Source organism: Lithobates pipiens, unplaced genomic scaffold (assembly GCF_037356315.1).
Source record: "Lithobates pipiens isolate NorthernLeopardFrog02 unplaced genomic scaffold, aLitPip1_a1.2 Scaffold_8, whole genome shotgun sequence".
Lineage (NCBI taxonomy): Eukaryota > Metazoa > Chordata > Amphibia > Anura > Ranidae > Lithobates > Lithobates pipiens.
In genome coordinates, this window is record NW_027507903.1 from 104,461,767 (window position 1) to 104,485,849 (window position 24,083).

The 24,083-nt window shown below is 43.9% G+C and overlaps 1 protein-coding gene across 6 annotated transcripts in view; it reads right to left on the minus strand.

Moving 5' to 3' along the window:
- Positions 1-24,083, minus strand: part of LOC143963018 (long-chain fatty acid transport protein 2-like) — a 252,239-nt gene that overhangs the window by 143,915 nt on the left and 84,241 nt on the right. The window lies entirely within an intron of this gene.

The window sequence follows — 24,083 nt, forward strand, 5'->3', positions numbered from 1 at the left end:
TGGCTCTAAAACCAAGAACGGAATGATCAGATGATCACTGATTGCTCAGTTCTCAGTCTGCATGGTGTGGGAAGCAGTGACTCTGGTGCCATTCTCTGCTCTACCCCTCCAGCACTCACTGGAATGCCTGGCTGAAAAAGCCGTAGGCGCGGCTGGCTTCAGCTCACAACCACACACTTGGAGCCAGAGTCAGCTGTCAATCAGGCTGCAGGGTAGATCCCAACAATATGACCAGGATTATTTTAGGGCCCAGAGCGGCTCTGTCACCTCAGCTGACAGCGGGCTTTAGCCTTTTGTCGGCTGATTCTGGGTCACAGAAAAGAAAAAGCAAGTCTATTTCTGTGACCTGCAACAGAAGTCTAACCAACAAAAAAAAAAGCTTTAGCTATATTTCTTTACTTACATACTCTTTTTAGGGCTCAAAGAATACTGTGCTCTCTGAAGAGTGATCTGCATTGAGATTGCACTTCAGAGAGCATTTGACAGGTGGCAAGGAGGCATTATATCACCTCACCACCTGCTTTAACCCCTTCACTAGTGCTTGAAGAGCAGCGCTATTCACTTGAATTGTATTTGACAGGAGTATAATTCCTGCCGTGGCATGTGTACACCCCAGCTTCCTCTGCAGCTAAATGGGGACATGCTTGGAGGGTGATAAGGCCCAAACCTCACATATGAATGAGCCCCACAAGTTTGTACAGTAGCACAGACTTAGCTATCTAGCACTCTGCAGGAGACAACAATGTCATCTGTCATCAATGACATCTGTCACAAAGATTTAGATACAACTCAAGTAGCTATGTGTTGCTGCTGTTAAACTAGTAGAACATAGGAATACTTGCCTAATAGTGTTTGTTTCAAGACTGGCTTGCTGACATCCCACCTGGCTTCTTATCCTGCTTGCGGTTGCTCTCCTTGGATCCCTGACTTCCAGCCTGGCTGATTACCCGATCTGGTTTATGAACTTTGGACTGGCTGACTACCCGATCTGGCTACCAGACTCTGACTATGCTTGACTATGCTTGACTATGCTTTTTTCTATTTACCTTTTTATTTTTATTAATAAACAAGTGCGATTTAATTGTACTTCTGTCTCAGTCTGTTTGATGGTTTCTGACAGTCTTCAGCAGGGGCCACTGTTTTTAACTGGTTGATAACAATAAGAAAAATGAGTAATATGGAGCAATGTGCATTCTTGCGTGGGTGATTTATGTGTGGTGAATGGCAAGAAAATGAATAAATAATAAACTAGAACTACTTTTTTTTGTGGGTGGAGCTATATGACCTTTTTGACCACATGTGTTTAGTAACCTCCACATACACACACACACACACACACACATATATATATCTATATATAGATAGATAGATAGATATATATATACCGCTAGCCTCCAGCGAGTAACCATTGCTTATTTTTGGCTCTGAAGAAAGGGGGTCACCCCCGAAACGTGTCAGCCATTTTCGTTGAGGTATTTGCCTATTCATCTGACATCTGATCTGAATTTGTCGATGTTCGGTGCGATGGATTCAATTGTATGGATTTTGCCTTTGATCAATACTTGTTTGTGAGTAGCCATTTTGCTATTTGTTCTGCATTTAATAACGCTCCTTTTATGGTAATGCACTAGGTCAGTGCGCCTTCCTTTTTGTTTTGTTTTTATCCAGTATCTGAAAATGTTCTAAAGGAGGGCTGCAAGACCTTTTGACACTACCATCTAAACTGTCGGTACCACACTTCAAAGACCAAGGCACCAGAGCGCAGGAGAAGTTGTTGTTTTTGTTCTCCCCCAAACAGTACAGAGACCACCAGCCACCCAAGCAACAGTCCATTCATTCCAGCTCCAATAAACAGCCTAGGGGTTGCCTTTTTGTTCCTGGTAAAACTTGTATAAGGAGAGGGATTAAGGGCATTGGAAACTCCAAAACATTTAGCACATAACAGTCTTTGCCCCAATTCTGAACTCCCTTCAGCTGAAGACCACAAGGTGACTTTCTGAGCAGGCTGAAGCTTCATGGCTGGGGACCATAAGACAATCCTCTTTGGTATACATGATCTTATCCTTAGCACTTGTTGAAAAATGGGACTGTCTAAGGCATCGCAGCTGAAGACCATATGGTAAATCTCAGAGCATTCTAAAGCCCCACAGCTGGGGACCATGAGGTAGGTTTTTTAGCACCTGGTTACCTTGTCTAATTGCACAGCCATAGATAACCACTGCATCTTCAGGAACATGTTACTGTACAGGAACAACACGCTAAGCATGCAGTCCAGGACACTGATAACAGAAGAATAGCCAGTATCTGACACCCTATGTGAGCAGTCTCAGTCAGAGAATTTTCTGGCACTTATATCCCAAAAGCACATGGTCACCAAGATTCAGTGCAGAGTCATTACAGGTCCCCAGGATAGCTGCCCCCTTCCTTCTGACACTATCCAGTCAGTGAGAAAAATTCTTCTCAAGACCAGATCCCTTTGGTAATGCCTGCAGCCAAGACCTCAATGAACAGCAGCACAATCCAAGGCTTGCCTCAGAGGGGCAACAGTCCTCTCTAAGGCTTGGAACCTGTCCTTGCTGAGTAAAGCCCCATACGTACTCGGATTTTCTGCTGATTTTTGCCTTCAGATTTACCAAAACCATATAATATGAGGTCAAACCTTAGGATTTTCAATTTGTATGCAATCAGGCAGGCCCTTGCACTACATGGTTTTGGTAAATCTGAAGAAAAAAATCAGCAGAAAATCTGATGGTGTGCATGGGGCTTTAGTGTTGGGAACTGTGAATCAGACAGAGACAGAAGATTCAGTAAAAATCACGCCTTTTAATGTAATGGTAAAAATGGTACAAAACAGTAAATGTACCATAGTTAAAGCATAGCCAGGCTCAGAAGCCAAAATGGATAGTCAGACAAGCCAGTAAATCAGGAAACCAGAGATCAGCGTAGTCTGAGGCAGAAGAACAGGATCATGAACTAGAAGGGACGTCAGCCAGGCAAGTTTTTCAAAGGAACTCAGCAAAGAATCTTCAGATATGTTGACCAAGGGGAAGGCAGGAAATAACTGAACAAGGCAGTTTAAATAGCCAGAAGGGGGTGGCTGTAGGTGGGACTGACGAGCAAGAAATCATCACCAGGTGAGCCACTGTGGAACGATGAGTGCTGACAGTTCTGACACCTGAGCAGCATGAGCACGGAAGGGAGATGCTGAGAGCCCAGCTCTGACAGTAAGACAATTTCGCCACGACTGCAGATTATTTATCAGCTTCTCCAGCCACTATCTGGGCACACCTGCCCTGGGATTGGCTAGGCCCTGATCAATACTCAGACTGGTTATTTTTAGATCCCCCCCCCCCCCCCAAGTTCAAGAAACTACTTCTAGAAGTAGAGGGAAGCAATCAAAATCCAAGACTGTGAAACCCCAAACAGACCAGAGCAAACATTGACTGCTCCATTGACTACTGAATGATCCAAAAAACAAAATTTTCCTAGCATCTTAACTAGAAGAGTGCTATATTGTTATGTTTTACATTTAGTTACATAGTCTGGTTAAAAAAGACACAAGTCCATCTAGTTCAACCAATAAAAGCCCTGTGCAGATAGTGTCACTTTAAGATGTTAAAGGTGAAATTTTAGCAACAGGGTTTATATATTTTTAAGTAAGCCCAGATGATGACTGAATTGCCTTGAAAATCAGGCATAAAAGTAATCATATAGCTATTCTCCTTATTTTCCCAATGATGGTTTTGGTTTGAACAATCTTATAGACTCCACTCATAATGAAAGTGATTTGACAGTTGTCTTGCTGCAGAATTTGAGCCTATAATGCCACAATGTTCCAGATCTTTTTGAGGTTTTGTTTTGCTCCAGTAACTTCACCTCTACCCTAAGGGCCGGTTCACACTGCGGCGCGAGGCGAGGCGACACGGCTCGCCTCGCCTCGCTCCCGCAAGTCGCCCCCATTCTGTACAATGGAACCGTTCTGAGAGGAGCGACTCGAGTCGCTCCGACTCAGAAAAAAGGTTCCTGTACTACTTTGGGGCGACTTCGGGGGCGACTTGCATTGACTTCTATACAGAAGTCCTCTGCAAGTCGCCGCCGAGGTCCGTGCAGGTCGCGGCGAGGCAAGTCGGAGACGCCTCGCCGCGCATCGCTGTGTGCACCGGCCCTAAGTAAAGTTTAACATTTACTGCAATCATTATCTTATCTCATCAAGATATTGACATTAGGTTATTGCAGTTATATCAACACTTCTGAAAATTGTTAACGCTGATACATTTAAACCAAAAATAAACTTTGGACAGGAGAGATTGTAGTTTTTTTTTTTTTTTTTTACCTTTACACAGTTATGTAACTTTACTACTTTCTGGAAGCCTTTGAAGCAGCTTCCAGCTCCAGTTTGGGGATGTTGAATCCCAATTTTAAAGGGAAAGCTGGCTGTCATTTAAAGGAACTGTAAAGCCCCGTACACACGAGCGGACTTTTCAACATCCAAAGTCCGACGGAATGATTCCGTCAGACTATTCGATCGTGTGTGGGCTGCAACGGACCTTTGATTCGCAAAAGTCTGACAGACTTTAGAAATTGGAACATGCTTCAAATTTTTCCGACGGAACTCCGCTGGACCCAGTGCCTACCGAAAAATTTGCTCGTGTGTATGCTATTCCGACGGACTAAAACCGACGCTAGGGCAGCTATTGGCTACTGGCTATGAACTTCCTTATTCGAGTCCAGTCGTACGTCATCACGTTCAAATCCGTCGGAGTTTGGTGTGATTGTGTGTGGCCAAGTCCGCTCATTCGAAAAGTCCGTCAGAACTCTGTCGGAACTCCGGCAGAACTCCGGCAGAACTCCAGCAGAACTCCAGCAGAACTCCAGCAGAACTCCTTCGGAAGTCTGTCGGACATAAGTCTGGTCGTGTGTAGGCTTCATTCAGCAAGCTTTCTTTAAGCTTTGCCACTACTTGAAGCTTTTTGAAAGCTTACCGAAGCCTGTTAACAGCTTGTTTAAAGTAGCTGCTGCTTTAAAAAAATAATCCAAATAAAACAGCCCCCTCTAAAGCAAGCAATTAATACTTACCTGTTCCACTACCCATGCCTATGAAATTTCCTGGGATGAAGTGGAAGGCTTGCGGATAGATCCTCAGTATAGTTGTCATCAGATGCCTGGTTGCCGTTGTACATCACAAAACACAGAGGGAAAATTGGGGGGGGGGGGGCAAAGTAATCTGACATTCCTAAAATAATAAAACTCTAGTAAAGGGGAAGTGACGCTGTTCAAAAACTAAAAATAGAACCTATGTGTAAATACACACAAATTTGTGTGTTAAAATGAACTGGTCCCAAAAAATATTAAATAGCAGTCTGTGAACAGTGATCTGTGCACAAGTAAAATAAAGGTGACTCCTCAGTGCTCCCCTCTTCCATCTGCATGTACTTATACAAATACTTATATTTGTTTTATTTATTTCTGATTGAAGCATTATTCACTTATAGGGAGTGTTGGCAATACCCACATCAGTAGATTATATTTTACCTTATTTTATATGAATTTACACATAGGTTCTATTTTTATATTTTGAACAACGCCACTTCCCCTTTACTAGAGTTTTATTATTTCTGGACTCCACCCAGGTGGTGTTCCCAATTCGGAAGGCTGCAGTTCTCTTTCCTAAGATATCTGTTGATTTTAAATCTCACACTCCTGGAAGTGTCGAGTGAAGAAGATTTTCAAGCAAAATGAGTTCCTCACTTTGGAGAATTTCAATGGTGCAGGCAACAGGACAAGAAGTAATTGTTTGATTTACAAAGACCTTTTTTATCTCACTCTCAGAGTGAGAGAGTCACTTTAAAGTGACATTGAGCATTAGGATCTTGGATTAACATGGAGCTGAAGAATCTTTTAAAGACAAGGCCGGGACAAGGGGTGGGCAGGAAGGGAAGCTGCCCTGGGCACTGTAGTATCATATGAGGTGCGGGGGTACCGTAAGAAGATGGAGAGCAAGGGGATTTGTGTTGGGAGTGTCGAGGTAAAAATGGTTCTACGAAGGGAAATTTGGGGGGTGTGCTAGGAGTGGTGATTTAAGGGAATTTATGTTGGGAGGGGGGATGAGGAAGCGGATTTGTGCCAGAAGTGGGGATTTGTGCTAGAAGAGGTTATATGATAGAGGGGAAAGGGGAATTGGAAGAGGGGATTTTTTTTTTGGTGGAGGGGAGAATTTGTGCTAGGAGGGGTGATTTTTGGGGGGGGGGGATTTGTGCTAGTATGGGGGTGATTTCAGCAGGGGGGCGGATTTTGTACTGGGAGGAGGAGTATTATGCCACGCACACTCGACCAGACTTTCCAGCAGACTAGGTCTGACTGAATCAGTCTGTCAGACAATCCAAACGTGTGTGGGACAATCCAATCTTTTTTCCATTTCTATTGGGAAAATGAATTGTTAATTTCTATCGGGAAAACCGTCCGTCTGTATGCTGGTCCGACGGACCAAATACAACGCAAGGGAAGCTATTGGTTACTGGCTATTGAACTTCCTTTTTTAGTCCCGTCTTATGTCATCACGTTCAAAGCGACTTAGTCCGTTCGTGTGTGGCCAAGCCTGTTCGTTCTGAAAATCCGTCTGAACTCTGCTGAAAGTCCGTCGGGAAGAAAGTTGGACCTAGTCTGCCAGAAAGTCCGGTCGTGTGTATTAGGCATTAGGGTGTCAACATACAGATTAGTGCTCAATTTGTTTTTGTTTTTTCGGGTGGGGGGGTTTTCCGACACATAATGCTCATTCATCTTGGGGGGGTGGCAAAGTTTGTCATGTTTTTAATAGGCTTTAGATGACCCTTTCCCGACACCGTTTCAAGATAGCAAGATAGTTTCTAGAAGCTCGCTGAGTGCTTTGTACATGCTTAGTAAATGCTTGCTGCACAATCTGCATTTTTTTCAAAAAGATTTTCTGTGGAACTCAATCTTCTTAAAGATCAATAACCTGGTAGTAGAACCCTCGCATAAAATCTAATGCCGCGTACACATGACCGGACTTTTTGACAGCAAAGGTCTGACGGAACGAATCCGTTGGACAATTCGATCTTTTGTGGGCTCCACCGGACCTTTACTTGCCAAAAATCCGGCGGACTTTAGCAATAGAACATGTTTTAAATTTTTCCACTGGAACTCCGCCGGACTGAGAAATCCTTTGTGTGTATGCTAGTCCGACGGACAAAAACCGACACTAGGGCAGCTATTGGCTACTGGCTATGAACTTCCTTATTCTGGTCCGGTTGTACGTCATCACGTTTGAATCCGTCGGACTTTGGTGTGATTGTGTGTGGCCAAGTCCGTTCATTCGGAAAGTCCGTTGGAACTCCGCCGAAAGTCAGTCAAAAAGACCGTTGGACCTAGTCCCTCGAAAAGTCCGGTCGTGTGTACGTGGCATTACAGCTTTTGTGTATTGTAATGGTAATTGACCAGAGTCTTACTATTCATCTAGTTGATATATTTGTATTTGATCATTGGACTATAAGAGGCATGGCTGGATTCATCACTGCCTTGAGGATTCTTCAGTAGTGGCTTGGCAAAATGCCTTAACATTGCCCAAAATATGTTTATAAGTCAGCAGGTGGTTCAAGCCTGCCTTTTAGCTACACAAAGTCACAGGCTTTCATTGTGCATCATTACAACCTTCTAGCCGCCAGTGTTCTAACAGCCAGTGACATCATCTGTTGATAAGGAGGATATCAGGCACGTGCCCAGAATCCTTGTTTGCCCCTCACCTGCTTTGGTGTATTTGCTTTGAAAGAATAAATCACCTCTGATGCTGGGTGTTCTACATATGCGGATGTTGCTGCGTTATGTAAAACTATTCGTTTAGTTTTTCAACATTTAGAATGGGGTGCCTTGAAATTGTGCAAAATTTTAAAAGGTGCCTTGAAAAAAAAAAAAAAGGTTGAGAAACACTAGTTTACAACTCCAGAATTCTGATATCAGAGATGCAAGCATGCACATTGCACTCTGAATTCTTTGACTGCCAGGATAGAGGGAGAGAAAAAGGAAGGAGCTGCTGTGCAGAAGTGGACCGGGGGGGGGCAAGCTGCCCCTGGTATATCAGAAAACACGTAGGAAAGGGTTAATTTACCTAGTTAAGGGCTCCTCCCATAGTAGGATGTGACCTGTTTTCCTGCCTTTGGCAGAACCCAATATAAAGGGTAGGTAGAACCCAGGATGGGGGAGAATTGTATACCTTGAAGGAAGAGTGTATTAGAGAGACAAGTGGAACCTTGTTCGGTTGTCCCAGTTGGGTTTCCCTAACAATGAACCTTGAGTTATGAGATGTGTGCATCACACACATCTGACCCCTACAATAAGTGCATTACCCACCCTGGACCCCTGAACTTTGTACATTAAACACTCCTGCCTCTAACACTAAGTACATAGACTCAAGTCGTAAGCTCCTCTCATTGATAGAGCAATTGTTCCACACCTACAATTCACCACAATGTTTTACACAAGCCATATTAGCCCCCCCTCTCACTCTACACTGCCCTCATTCTACGGACTAGGGATGAGCTTCGAGTTCGAGTTGAACTCATGTTCGACTCGAACATTGCCTGTTCAGCGAACAGTGAATAATTTGGGCTGTTCGCAGCAAATTCGAAAATCCGGAACACCCTATACAAGTCTATGGGAGAAATCTAAAGTGGGGACCTGGGTCCTGCCCCAGGGGACATGGATCAATGCAAAAAAAAGTTTTAAAAACGTCCGTTTTTTCAGGAGCAGTGATTTTAATAATGATTAAAGTGAAACAATAAAAGTGTAATATTCCTTTAAATTTCGTACCTGGGGGGTGTCTATAGTATGCCTGTGAAGGGGTGCATGTTTCTGGTGCTTAGAACTGTCCCTGCACAAAGTGTCATTTGTGCAGGAAAAAAAGACTTTTAAAATCACTTGCGGCTATATTGTTGGCTCCCGTAATACAGAGAACACTCAATGAAATTCATTCATTCATTGATAAAAAATAAAAAAAAGCATGGGGGTTCCCCTAAATTCAATTACCAGGCCCTTCAGGTCTGATATGGATATTAAGGGCAACCCCGTGTCAAATTTAAAATTTTTTTTACGTGGGGGTCCCACTAAAAACCCATACCAGACCCTTTATCCGAGCACGCAACCTGGCAGGCTGCAGGAAAAGAGGGGGGGACGAGAGAGCGCCCCCCTCCCTCCTGGACCGTACCAGGCCACATGCCCTCAACATTGGGAGGATGCTTTGGGGGTTGTGGGGATGAGGCCCTTGTCCCCATCAACATGGGGACATGGTGCTTTGAGGGGTCATAGACCCCCAAAGCATCCTCCCAATGTTGAGGGCATGTGGCCTGGTACGGTTCAGGAGGGAGGGGGCCGCTCTCTCGTCCCCCCCTCTTTTCCTGCGGCCTGCCAGGTTGCGTGCTCGGATAAAGGGTCTGGTATGGATTTTTAGGGGGACCCCCACGTCAATTTTTTTCTTTAATTTGATGCGGGGTTCCCCTTAATATCCATAGCAGACCTGAAGGACATGGTAATTGAATTTAGGGGGACCTCCACGCTTTTTTTTTTTTATCAATGAATGAATGAATTGTCGGCTAATACAGAGAACACTCATTGAGTGTTCTCTGTATTACGGGGAGCCGACAATTTAGCCGCAAGTGATTTTAAAAGACTTTTTTTCCTGCACAAATGAAACTTTGTGCAGGGACAGTTCTAAGCACGGGAAACATGCGTCCCTTCACAGGCATACTATAGATACCCCCCAGGTACGAAATTTAAAGGAATATTACACTTTTATTGTTTCACTTTAATCATTATTAAAATCACTGCTCCTGAAAAAACGGACGTTTTTAAAACTTTTTTTTGCATTGATCCATGTCCCCTGGGGCAGGACCCAGGTCCCCAAACACTTTTTAGGACAGTAACTTGCATATTAGCCTTTAAAATTAGCACTTTAGATTGTGAACGTTCGAGTCCCATAGACTTTAATAGGGTTCTAAATTTCACACAAAGTTTAGGTCTGTTCGCAGGTTCTGGTGCGAACCAAACAGGGGGGTGTTCGGCTCATCCCTACTACGGACTTACAATTTTCAAAAGTTCCCAGGTATGTGGATCATCCACATGCTGGCTTAGGTGTGTGCCCAAGGTCCATTGGTTGTTGGGGGGCCCAACATTAGCAGTGACTGGAAGCCAGGGACAGCCAGGCCACAAACACTTTTAGAAATAGGTCAGCGATAGCATCCCCTGTATTTCTCTCACTACAAATTTCCTTCAAATTAATGTATACTGGTTAGGCACCTACTTTCTTTTTATCATGGTCAGGATTGTTTAAAAAATATATTTCTCTTTTATCAGGTAAATATGAACTATTGCTTATTCACAGCATGTAGTCTTATATAAAGCCAGCAGGTAGAGCTATAGCATCACAACATTGGTAAAAAAAAACTTTTTTCAGTTGTGCTGTAGAAGCCCATTGACACAGGACTCAGAGATTGATTTACTGTTCACTTTGCAAGATTAAATACATGTTAGCATTATTCACTTTTAACACCCAAACACGCATAAAGAAAATGAAATAAAAAAACTGATTTGTGCTTCCATGTTTGCATGAATGTCTCACCTATTTCAAGACTAGTACACAATGAGGAGCTCGCTGTACTAACTATGAAATTTTAGTACATCAAACTCCCCGCTGTGCTATTGTGTCCTGGTGGGGCACTACTCCTCCACCATTGGTTGCCAGCACTGATCGGTTGCTGATTGGCTTCTGGTTTTCAACAGAAGCCATTGTTCGGACAGCTTCTAGTGGACAGGCTGATGTACACAGATTTCTGTTGATCCGGCCAACACCGGACAATATTTTACCCGTGTGTACAATACTTCACGAGTGGACATTATTTATGCCTTTAGTAAATCTGTCTGAGATTTAAATCAGTCAAATTGTGCCGCAAAACAACTTGATCTGCTGTGTTGTCTATCTGAACAATAGTGCTTTGGTAATCCCTTTTAATAAAGAGCAGTATGTGTCTTTCCATACTAATAATTCTTGCTCTTGCTTCAAAAAGTTATAATAAAAAAAATCAATATGACTGTTCACCAAAAATACATTACTGGTGTATAGGATGCCAGGGATAGGCTCTGGATAGCAGATAGATACAGTGTGTGTCCACATGGTTTGGGTTGTGGTTCAGATTGTGGTCCCTTTAAGAGGGATGACAAAAGAAGAACCTAAAAATTCTCACTCATGTAGGGTGAGGGGTTTTGGGGTTGATCTATTAAAAAGGGAAAAATTATTTGCAGTTTTGTCAGGTGTATTAAGTCCCGATTCTGTTCTGACCCAGAAGCCAGAAGCTCAGAGAGATCTTTGGTGGCAAAGGGCCTCCAACACCATCAATGGATACCTTGAGTCTGAAAGGGTTAACCACTGCAAGAGGGGCCTGAAGCATTCAGGAGGTATCAATGAAGTGTTGCGTGGACCAGGACACAGCTGCGAAAGAGCTTGCTGAGATGTTACTGGGCTATCTATAACCTTGTGGTGGGACAAGTTTATGTTGCCAGTGAACCAAAACTTTTTTTTGTACCAGAGTTTATGGAATGTTTTGTTTGTTTAAAGATAAGCTACTAGCTAGTGATTTGGACCTCACACTGGCATTCTTTAACTGGCTGTCCAATACTATCTATTTTATTGTCTTTATTACTATTTAAACTGTTTTCATAAGGCCCCTTTCACATGGGGTGCACTCCATTTTGATCAGTATCTATGTATACCCTAGCCTGTCTTCTGTATACCCTAGCCTGTCTTCTGTAGCCTCTCTATATACACTAGCCTCTCTGTATACCCCAGCCTGTCTTTTGTATACACTAGCCTGTCTGTATACCCCAGCCTGTCTTCTGTATACCCTAGCCTCTCTGTATACACTAGCCTGTCTTCTGTATACCCTACCCTCTTTGAATACCCTAGCCTGTCTTCTGTATATCCTAGCCTCTCTGTATGTGACAATGACAAAAGGAAGGCTCGCTGGAAGCCCTGATATAAGGGATATGCTCTATTTATACCCTGATGTAAGAGGAGGCTCTCTGGGCACACTGATGTAAAGGGAAGGCTCTCTGGGGACCCTGATGTCAGGGGGAGGCTCTTTGGGGACCCTGATGTCAGGGGGTGGCTCTTTGGGGACCCTGATGTCAGGGGGTGGCTCTTTGGGGACCCTGATGTCAGGGGGTGGCTCTTTGGGGACCCTGATGTCAGGGGGTGGCTCTCTGGGGACCCTGCTGCAAGGGGGAGGCTCTCTGGGGACCCCCATGTAATGAGAGGGGCTTTGGGGACCCTGATATAGTGATATATATATATATATATATATATATATACACACACACACACATACACATACACACATATATTATATTCATGTGTATGCCCGACCAAGCGTATGACTTTCTTTACTTCGCTGCTATGGGCTCTAGACCCAGATCTTTTGCAGACCTAGCAATGCCCCTGGGTACCACTGTTATTAAACATTTACAACAGCGAAATGTATATATTTTATTTAAATTATAATATAAGTTTTTAACTTTCACCTGCATGTACCAAGTCACACATTCAAATGAATGTCAGATACGCATCTATTGTCTAGTATTACAAATACTTTCTATTCTAGTTTTTAACGCATCTAGGGTAATTTCCCAGCAATACAGGTTTCCTTCAGTACTAAAGCTTGTTTTGACCTTGACAGGTGAACTCTTTAACTAATGCTTTGACATGAGAGATAATCTTAGGCCGCGTACACACGATCAGAGTTTTTGTCAGAAAAATCTTGGATGGTTTTTCCAATGGAATTCCACTCAAGCTTGGGTTGCATTCACACAGTCACACAGAAGTTCTCTGAACTTTCGACCGTCAAGATTTACAACACTATGACAAGCTGAGAAAATTAAGTTTACAAGCATGCGTCAAATTGTTTCTGAGCATGCGTAGGAATTTTGCGTGTTGGAATTTCTACAGATGATCGGTATTTCCGCTTAGAACTTTTTCCATCGGAAAAATAGAGAACCTGCTCTTAATCTTCTGCTGGCAGAAATTCCGCCAGCAAAAGTCAAATTTTTTATTTTTTTGCCATGAAAAAAATAAAATAAAAAATGGAGCCTGCTCCTTTAAAGCATGTTGTATGACACAGCACTTGTTCTGTGTCATTTGCCCCCCCCCCCCCCCCCCCCGTAACACCTAAAAAACCTCTCTGACCCTGCCTATGTAAACTGACCACAGTGTATCAGTCCTCCTCCCCCCTCCCCTCTGTCTGCGTGTGAGCCGTCCCTCCCGCTCATGCTGCTCTCATAACACTAACCTGTATACACCATCAACACTGCCTCCTATTGCAGTGTCCCCTTCTGTGAATGATTTAGAAATATAAATGCTGTAAATACCTAATTTAAAAGCCGAGATTGCGATCACATGACCAGCCAGCTCTCTCCTCCTCCCCTTCAGACCGACATCAGCAGGGGAATCTCAGCCCTGGCTGGTCATGTGATCACAATCTCTGCAGTGAAATTAGGTATTTACAGCATTTATTTTTATAAATCACACACAGAGGGGGATACTAAAATAGGAGGCAGTGCTGATGGTGCATACAGAATAGAGTGGCTTAATCTCCCTGGCGGTATTCCTGAGTCTGGCTCGGGGTGGAATTTCAGAACCAAAAGCGGTAACCCCAAGCATCGCAGGGTTCAGGAAGAGCTTTCTTACCTTGTCCCCTGGATTCTGCGATGTCTCCCCACAGTGTGAGAGGCTCGTCCTCCGCTCGATTCATCAAGGAGCCAAGCTCCGTTCCCTGCGAGCGTTGCAGAAAAATTGTTCTTAGGGTGTCGTGGCGCCTTCATATTGTAACCCTATAGAGGTATTCTTGACGAAAGCAAGAATTGGCCTTGTTAACAAAAATTTAAACAATATGCACCTTTTAAACAGGTGCGGAAAAATTGGTCTTTGGATGTTGGTGGTGCCTTCACACTGTAACCCTATAGAGGTACTTTTGAAAGCAAGAATTGGCCTTGCTGTTAAAAATTGCAATGATATGCCCCTGTTAAACAGTTGCCAAAAAATTGGTCTTTGGGAGGCTGTGTCGCCTTCACACCGTAACTCTATAGAGATACCCTTAATGAAAGCAAGAATCAGCCTTGCTGTCAAAACTTTTAATGATTTGCACCTGTCAAACAAGGTGGAAAAATGTGGTCTTTAGGGTGTTAATTGTACCCATGAAATCTGCACCAAAAAGGTTCTTCCAGAGGAAATCAACACCCACAACACTAGGCAGCCTGTAAGTCCTGCAGAGATTCCACATCCTAAAAACACTTAATCAGTGACATCAGCATCAGGGGCTTCATAGCTGCTGGTAAATCAGGACTGATTAAATTTGATACATGCCAGACAGTCCACGAAGTCTGTGGACAGATGCGTTCTATTGTCAATAACAAAAACTCCAGCAGCACTGAATGCCCATTCGGAAAGCATACTGGATGCAGGCCAGCCCAGTAGCTCAGTTGCATACTGGGCAAGTTCTGGCCAGTGGTTTATTCTAATAACCCAGTAAGCCAGTGGATCATAGACTGGAAAGCTCTCTATCTGTTTTCGCCCCTAGATAATCATCCACAATTTGATGCAGACACTGCTGATGGGATGCAGAAGCCAGGGCCGCCATCAGGGGGTACAGGTACACCCAGAGCATCTCAAGGGGGCAACTGCTACAGAAAAGAACAAGGGAGCATACACATGTCTGATGAGCTGCTCTTTCTTTCACCAGCTCACACCCCTCCCCGCCCCCTTGCGGCGGCCGCTATAGAGGAGAAGAAGGGAGGGAGCTTACATGTCTGAGCCACCACCCCACCTTCCACTAGCAGGCCCCTCCCCCCCTGCAGGTGACTGAAGCCAGCATTTTCTCCACAGCACTGGCTGCTGCTGTTAATTAGCTCTGATTGGCTGGGACTCTGGCAGGGTGTGTAGTCAGTTTGTTAGCAGTGAACAACCCAGCCCTGTTAGGTGCATGCAGATAGGAAGATAGAGAGTGGCGCCGTGGGAGGGTAAGTCACAAAAAGTTGGTGTGCTGCTGTGCTCCCTGTGCTGTATATTTGAAACTTATTTTTAATCTCCTTCGCCTTAGATGGAATACGTGAGCCTGATAAGCTGGCATGATGGAGTTGCATAGTGTAAATGGATGAGGGTGACTCTGGGTTGCAATGAGAGTTACATTGTGGAGAGTCTCTTCACTTTGTAACTCTTATCCCAACCAGAGTCATCCTCATCCATTTTCCACAATGCAAGTCCATCATCTTCATCTTCACACCCAGCATCATCCATCCATCCATCCATCCCTCCAGTATCCACAGCCACGCCTAGCATCATCCATCCATCCCTCCAGTATCCACATCCACGCCCAGCATCATCCATCCCTCCAGTATCCACATCCATGCCCAGCATCATCCATCCATCCATCCCTCCAGTATCCACATCCACGCCCAGCATCATCCATCCATCCAACCATCCCTCCAGTATCCACATCCACGCAGAGCATCATCCATCCATCCCTCCAGTATCCACATTCATGCTCAGCATCATCCATCCATCCCTCCAGTATCCACATCCACGCCCAGCATCATCCATCCATCCCTCTAGCATCCACATCCATCCCTCCAGTATCCACAATGTATCCACATCCACGCCCAGCATCATTCATCCATCCTTCCCTCCAGTCTCCAAAATGTGGGCGGATTCGGTGGGATGGCCAGTGATCAGGCCCCAGGGGGCCCAGGCCTAAAGCTGTGTAAGTGGCCCCAAAATTCCTGGTGGCTGCCCTGGCGGAAGCTGACAGCCCTGGGCGGTGAGGACTAAAAAAATTGTGAAATACATCACTTAGGCGGCCGCCTTCTCCACTGCTCCTCTCTTGACAAGCAGAAGCCCCAAAACTATGTTTTCCATGACATTTGTAACCTACCAGAGTCAGGAAAAGCATTAGATAAACTCCTCTTTAAGGTTTCCTCAAGAGATTTCATCTTCTGCACTCTATGTGGGGACAGGAAGAGTTCTGAGACTTTCCCCTTGTAACAGTGGTCAAGGAGGGTTGCCAAGCAATAGTAATTCTTCTCCTTTATGCCACATATTCTTGGGTCCTTTCGCAGGCTTTGAAGCATGAGGTAGCCCGTGCACCACAAATTTGCAGAGGCAAGAGAATTAGACTCCTCTGGATCACTGAGGAATACAATATCTGGAACTGCCTCCTCCCAGCCACATACTACTCCTAAGGGTTCTGGGGATGGAAAACCATCTCTTACTGTTTGACATATGTCTTCCTCTGCTTCAATGCCTCCAAACCTGCCAGAACCTTCCATTTCCTCCTCCTCCCTCTCCTCTTGTGTGTTCTGTCACATAGGAACAATGGTGTCTGCATAAAGTAGGCTGTGAGAGGAAAGGAATTCCTCCTCTATCCTGCTGCTCTGCCTCGAATGCTCTGTCCATAATGCCATGCAGATTCTGCTCCAGCAGGAACACAACAGGGATTGTGTCACTGATGAATCCATTGTCGCAGCTCACCATCCTTGTGGCCTCCTCAAATGGTGACAGTACAGTGCATCAGTGCATGCATTCTTTATGAGCAGCCAATGGCATGGGGAAAAAAGCCTAGCTGGTCTGAGCCTGTCGTTGTGCCATACTCGCACAGGTACTTGTTGATGGCCCTCTGCTGCATGTGCAGTGACTACAGCATTGCCAAAGTCGAGTTCCACCTGGTGGGCATTTCACAAATCAGACGGTTTACTGGCAGGTATAATTTCCACTGAATTTCAGTGAACCAAGCACTGGCTGCGTATGACCACCTGAAATGGCCACAGAGTCTTCTTGCCTGCTTTAGTAGATCTTCCAACCCTGGGTACCAATTTAAGAAATGCTGCACCACCATGCCATGCAGGCATGGCCCGTGTCAACTTTCACTGTCTAAGGGCGGACAGGAGGTTTGTGCCATTATCGCACACCACCATTCCTGGCTCCAGCTTGCGTGGCATGAACCACCTCTGGGCCCGACCCTGCAGAGCTACAAGAATCTCTGGTCCGGTGTGGTTCCTGTCCTATAGACACACCAGCTGAAGCACTCCATGGCACCTTTTAGCCTGACTAAAGGAGGAGGGGTTAGGGCAGACAAATCTTGCATCATAACTACTAGCTGCATGGAGATGTGGCAGCACAACAAGTTGCAGCACTGTGCCCTGTCCTGCATCCTTCCGAGTTGCAAGCAGAGTTACCCAGTGTGCTGTGAACAAAATATATTGTCCCTGACCATGCTTGCTGGACCACGTGTCAGCAGTAATGGGGACTTTGTGGCTAACCGTCTTGCCCAATCATGCCACAACATTGCCTTCCAACAATGCTCTTGGCAATTGGCTGAGCGGTGGGAGTTTGAATGCCTTGTGAAGCATGTGGTACCCAAATGCCTAGGGTTTTTGGGATGCTTGATGTGCATGGGACAAAATTTGCGAACTGCAACAGTGCGATTGGCAGCACATGTGCTAAAAAAGGCCAAGACAGCTGAGCTCTGGAAAGTGGGCCGGGAGATAACAGCTGCACAATGTGATGGAATAGGGTGGCTACTCTTCCATGATGGCTGCCTCGTTGGGGTTGTGCCTCACCCTCACTTTCTTCCTCTTCTCTATCCGGCACCCAAGTCACATCAGTGACCTCATCATCATCCTCTCCTCCATCCTCATCATCACTGGAGACAACTTGGCAATACGCTGCGACTGGGGGAACATTACTGCCAATTTGTGTACTAGTGTTCTCCCCTCTCTGTATGCTTATGTTCCTGCCTTCCTCAATCTCAGATCCAACATCTGAAGTAATGGCTGTGCATCGTCAAGGAGCAAGTAGCTGACGCTGTGGAAGTAAACTCCCCTATCATTTTCAGCCAAGGAAGCTGCCATCTTTGCCTCTGTTTAATCTTCAACTGCTATGGTGCTGCACATGTGATTCGTTATGACACCAGCCATTGGATGGTTTGATAGTTTGGCTGAGAGCACAGCCAATGTGCAGTTAGCATTCCCGGCATGCCTTTTTTTTTAACTGTTTAAATCGATGGGTTTACTTCCACTTTTATGCCTGATGCCGGGGCTATGGCAGGAAAAGCTGTGGACAAGGAGGCAAGTTTAGTCACTCTGGCAGCGGCTTAGGTGACAGAGAATGAAGAGGATGAAAATGGTTTAGTAAGCCAGTCCACCACCTCCTCTGCATGCTGTGAATGGATATCTCGGGCAACATCACTAAACTGAGGAAATGATGCCCTGCCTGAGGACTGACATTTAAAAGGATAGGAGGTTAAATTGCTATTAGTATGACAAACATCCCTAAAATATACAAAAAAAACATGGTTTCCCCCTTAGCAATGGGACTTTAAAGGCACAAGAGCATAACTCATATTTAACATTTCAAAGTTTAATTTTGTCAAAAAGATTCACATAGGAGAAAAAGTCATCAAAAAAAACAATATAAAGATAAAAGCATGGGGTACAAAATTACTGCATTATACATTTTCTACATAACACCTGAACAGCGTATATAGAGGAGTTACATGAAAACATTGCATAAACATATCCAACGAATTTCAGAGTAAACTTGGCTCTTTCCTCAAGGAAAATGTTTGCAATCAGTATAGATACAGTCTATAAGATGAAAGAACATGCTGAAAGACAGTCATCAGGTTATACATAAAAATGGCTGCTCCTAGAGCAGTGATTGGGAGCATAGTTGCGGTACTTACAATGTCCTCAGACCCATGATTCAACACCGGTCAGCAAGATAAAAAAAAAAGAAGAATTGTGTGTAGTGGCCATCAAAGTTGGACATACATACAGAGGAAGAGTCTCTGGAGACACAACGAGGAGGCCCAAAGCCATGCACACTGGGAGAGTACTATGAGGAGAGTAAGAAAATAGGCATAGCACGTATGTGATATACATATAATCAGAGTAAGGGTATGGAAAAATAGCCTATAAGCCTATCCAACCACATACCTAAAAAAGTAGATGGTAGTATTTTGCCAGGTTGTAAAAAGACAAAGCTTAAGATTGTGATGCATAGATGCAGATTTCAAAGGGCCAAGCTGCGGCCATGCCACTGGGGCATGAGATATAACAATTAGATTAAAAAGCCAAGTAAATGCATATTCATCAGTTAAAATATATATTAGAACTGCAATACTATTATTGGAGCATTGGCTTATTTGCGTATCAAAACCTACCTAAACATTCTCAATTCAAGGTGTAATAGCACAGATATACAATAAGTGCAAGGTGCACTGGATAGTCCTCCGTGCTGCAACGCAAATATACCCCCCCCCCCCCCCAAAAAAAACAAAACACACCAGCAGCTGTATAAAACACATAAAGCAGTAGGAAAATATCACCTGAAAAAAGGTAATGTACACAGCGTCTATCAAACAGCTGCAACTCAGAAGCATCAGCCAGAAACAAACCTGGATGGATGGAGCTATGTTAGAAATGCATTGCAATATACTGTGTTAAACGGCACATTACGCACTAAAATATACATCGTTAATTGGCACATAACGTACCAAAATATACGGCGTTAAACAGCATGTAATGTATTGAAATATATGGCGCTTAACTTGCAGTAACGCACTGAAATATATTGCGTTAAACAGCACATTAAACTTGCAGTATCGCACTGAACTTTACTGCAGTACTAAACCTGCCTTGACAAAATAAACTGACACTAGTGTAAAAATGAATGGTCACTACACTCACACTGACCGAACTATCACTATATTCACACTAAACTGATATTCTACAATGAAAAAAGATACACTAAACCTCTAGTAGCACTGAACAGAGCCCTGTTCTATTTCTCTTCACGCCGATATCACACTACAAATGGACGCTATTGAAAAAATACTTTTTGTAGTGTGGGGCAGGACTAAGAGCAATGAGCCTTGATTGGATAGAGTCATCAAGGTAAGGTCCATGATATGGTCCAATCATGGCTCTGACAGTGCTCTGTAACCCGATTGGGTAAAGCTTTCATTGCTTCAGCCAATCGGTAATTGCAATGCACTGAGCAGCGGCGCAGTGCATTGTGGTAATCCGGCGGGCTGAACAAACGGTCTAATGCCCTGATAATTCAACCAATGTTCAGCCTGAACTCATATTCGGGCTGAATTGTTTGCCCATCCCTGGTGCCTACCATGATGGCAGTCTTAACCAGTTCGGCTCCAAAGCTATTTTTTTTTATTTGTCTCATACATGTAAAAATCTTAATTTTTGGCAAGAACATTACTTAAACCCTCAGTACATTTATTTATTTTCTGAGAGCAGAGGCTGTGTAGAATAAAAAGGTGATAATTGCAAATTTTTGTTCCACTGTTTATTTAACGCAAATTTTATGGAAAAAATATAATACAATTAATTTTAGTGCAAGACCACACAATATAATACCCATTTTTGGTTAAAATATAAAAGATGAGGTTGCATCGAGTAAATAGACACCAAACATTCCAAGTCTTAAACTTGTGGGTGCCTGCGTTATTGCCAAAAACGATGGTGCCCAAAAATCTCCATATGCGATCTCTTTTACTAGAATTATTGTTCTCACTCTGACATGTGTCACACATGTTGTGCGACTGCGGTTTACATATACGTGTGCACCTTGGGCTTGCGTTTGCACAGGTGTGCGTGGAAATGGGGTTTCACCAATTTTTTTAAAATATATTTTATTAAAATTTTTATTTTTATTTTTTATTTATTTTAACTTAATGAACCCCTATGTGAGAGCATTGGGCAGGTGACAGGTACTTTTCATGGAGAAATTAAGGGTCCCCCAATGTCTCCCCTATCCATCACACCATATAATCGAGCACAGATTGGCTTTGCTAGATGTGTCCCCTGGCTGTAGTGGCCAGGAAAGTGTGCATCTGAAACCGGACATGAAATCACATCTGGTTTCATTGTTTGCAAGTGAGATTGAGGCAGGGGTTTGCCTCGGTCTCACTGCAGTCTCCCCTGCCCCCAGAAGATGTGTTCCCAGGTGTCTGTAAGCATGGGACAGCCAAGGAACCATGAGAGGAGGGGGCCACCTGTGGGAGGAGGAAAGCACCGCACAGCCAGCTCTGTGAAAGCGAGTGGCAGCTATGGAGCTGCCGCATCATTTTCACTTTAAAGCCGGCCGCTCTACAAAACCCACACTTAATGGTTCACTGTTTGGACGTACATAGTATGTCCAAAGAGCTTAACTGGTTAAGCTTAACTGGTTACTGAATACTAATACTTTGTTATACTTACCTGCTCCGTGCTACAGTCACGATGGGGGGGGAGTGTCATGGTCTGGGGCTGCATGAGTGCTGCCAGCACTGGGGAGCTACAGTTCATTGAGGGAACCATGAATGCCAACATGTACTGCATAGCTCCCAACTGTCCCTGATTTTGATGGACTGTCCCTGATTTGGAACAAAGTCCCTCTGTCCCTCTTTCCTCCTCATTGTCCTCATTGTCCCTCATAGTACTGTGACATACTGAAGCAGAACAGGTTCCCCTCTCTTTGGAGGTTGGGCTGCAGGGCAGTAATTCAAAATAATAAGGACCTCAAACACACTTCCAAGATGAACACTCTCTTGCTAAAGAAGTTAGGATAAAGGTGATGGATTAGGCAAGCATATCTCCAGACTTAAACCCTATTGAGCATCTGTGGGGCATCCTCAAACGGAAGGTGGAGGAGCGCAAGGTCTCTAACATAAAACAGACGTGATGTCCTCATGGAGGAGTAGAAGAGGACTCCCGTGGCAACCTGTGACGCTCTTATGAACTCCATGCCCAAGAGGGTTAAGGCCCCTTTCACACATTCGGACAGTATGTCCGTATTTCATCCATCCGTTTGCGGATGAAATACGGACATACATGCATCCCTATGGGATAGCAGGTGTCTGCGGATGAACATCTGCAGACACCCGCTATTGTCCGCCTCCGCTACTATCCGATTCTGCAGACGGAGGAAAATCCTATTTTTCTATCCGTCTGCAGAGCGGATCTGATGAACACGGACAGACGGTCCGTGCTCATCCGATCCCCACAGAGGAGAGCGGAGATCTGACAGGGCGGTCCCTGCACAGTGTACGGAGACCGCCCTGTCCGCCGCCGGCTCAGTGGGGACAGTGGAGCGATCCCCGCTGAGCGAGCGGATCATCACGGGGCGGATCATTACTGATCCGCCCCGTGTGAAAGGGGCCTAAGGCAGTGCTGGAAAATAATGGATTGTCACACAAAATATTGACAATATTTGGGTCCAATTTGGATTTTTTCACTTAGGGGTGTACTCACTTTTCTTGCCAGTGGTTTAGACATTAATGGCTGTGTGTTGCGTTATTTTGAGGGGACAGCAAACTTACACTGTTATGCAGGCTGTACACTCACTACTTTACATTGTAGCAAAGTGTCATTTCTTCAGTGTTGTCACATGAAAAGATATAATAAAATACATAATATATACACATATACATATATATATATACACATAATATATACATACATAAATATGACAGGGGGACATGGTTACTGTCTTGGGGGTGTCTGAACGAGGTGTAAGGAAGTTAAAGTTAATCTTCCTCCTTCCCCCCCGGATTCTCTCTTCACTCCTTGATTCACCACCTCTGAGTTCTTAAATAGGGGAGTGCGTTTCTGACACAGATTGCCAGTGAAGTGCTGAGATCACAGCTTCATAAACTGTCCATTTCTGTGTCAGACAATGAGGGATTGTCTGGAGATCATTGGTGGAGAACATGTTCTCCCCCCGATCATCTCTGTTTCATAAACCATTTATGAGCTCACCATTGTTCAGTTTCATAAAGAGACACCTGAGTATGATAGGTGATTGAATGTTGAGTCTACACCATCATTTTGTAAAAAAAATAAAAAAAAATAATCTGTAGCGCTGACGTTTTCCAGTGGCATACCCTTTTCATTATCTAGAAGTTGTTGGTCACATTCGACTGGACTACCTTGTCCAAGTCTTGATCTGAGATAAAAAGTATAATAATAATAATCTTATCATCTTGGTTTCATTTTTAGCTTTTTTTTTTTAACAAGACTTTGACGTGTTTATTTTTGGAGTTTCCAGTTGCCCAGGTTTGCAGAAATTCTTTACTACACCCCACCCAGATCAGCATACCTCCCACCAATTGTCTTCCCTCTAATGTATAGAAAACTTGCAGCACAGGTTTTATGCAGAATTTCAAATATTTGGAATTTGAAGAACTTCAGAAACAACATGTTCATTTAAAATCTGCTGGACACAAGACACATCGTTAAAGTACAACTAAAGGCAAAACTTTTTTTTTTTGTTTTGAATAGAGTAGAGGAGGAATAGACCATCTGTCATTTTTTACTGCTCACTGTGCCCCCGTTATGGAGATTCACCCTCTCTATTTGTCCTGTTTACCATTATTAATGAAAGTGAAAGAAAATCACATAAATAGAGCGACAATTTTGAAAAAAACGCATTATTTTTGAACTTTTTGCTATAATAAATATCCCCAAAAATATATTAAAAAAAAACATGTTTTCCCTCAGTTTAGGCTGATACATATTCTTCTACATATTTTTGGTTAAAAAAAAAAAAAAAAATTTCAATACGCGTTTATTGATTGGTTTGCGCAAAAGTTATAGCGTCTACAAAATAGGGGATAGTTTTATGGCATTTTTATTAATATTTTTTTTTTTACTAGTAATGGCGGCGATCAGCGATTTTTATCGTGACTGCGACATTTTGGCGGACACATCGGACAATTTTGACACATATTTGGGACCATTGGCATTAATAGAGCAATCGATGCTATAAAATTGTATTGATTACTGTAAAAATTTCACTGGCAGTGAAGGGGTTAACCACTAGGTGGCAGTGTAGGGGTTAAGTGTTCCTAGGGGCTTGTTTCTAACTGTATGGGGCGTGGCTGTGTGTGACACCACACTGATCGCTGCTCCTGATGACAGGGAGCAGACGATCAGTGTGCTGTCACTAGGCAGAACAGGGAGATGCTGTTTGCATCGGC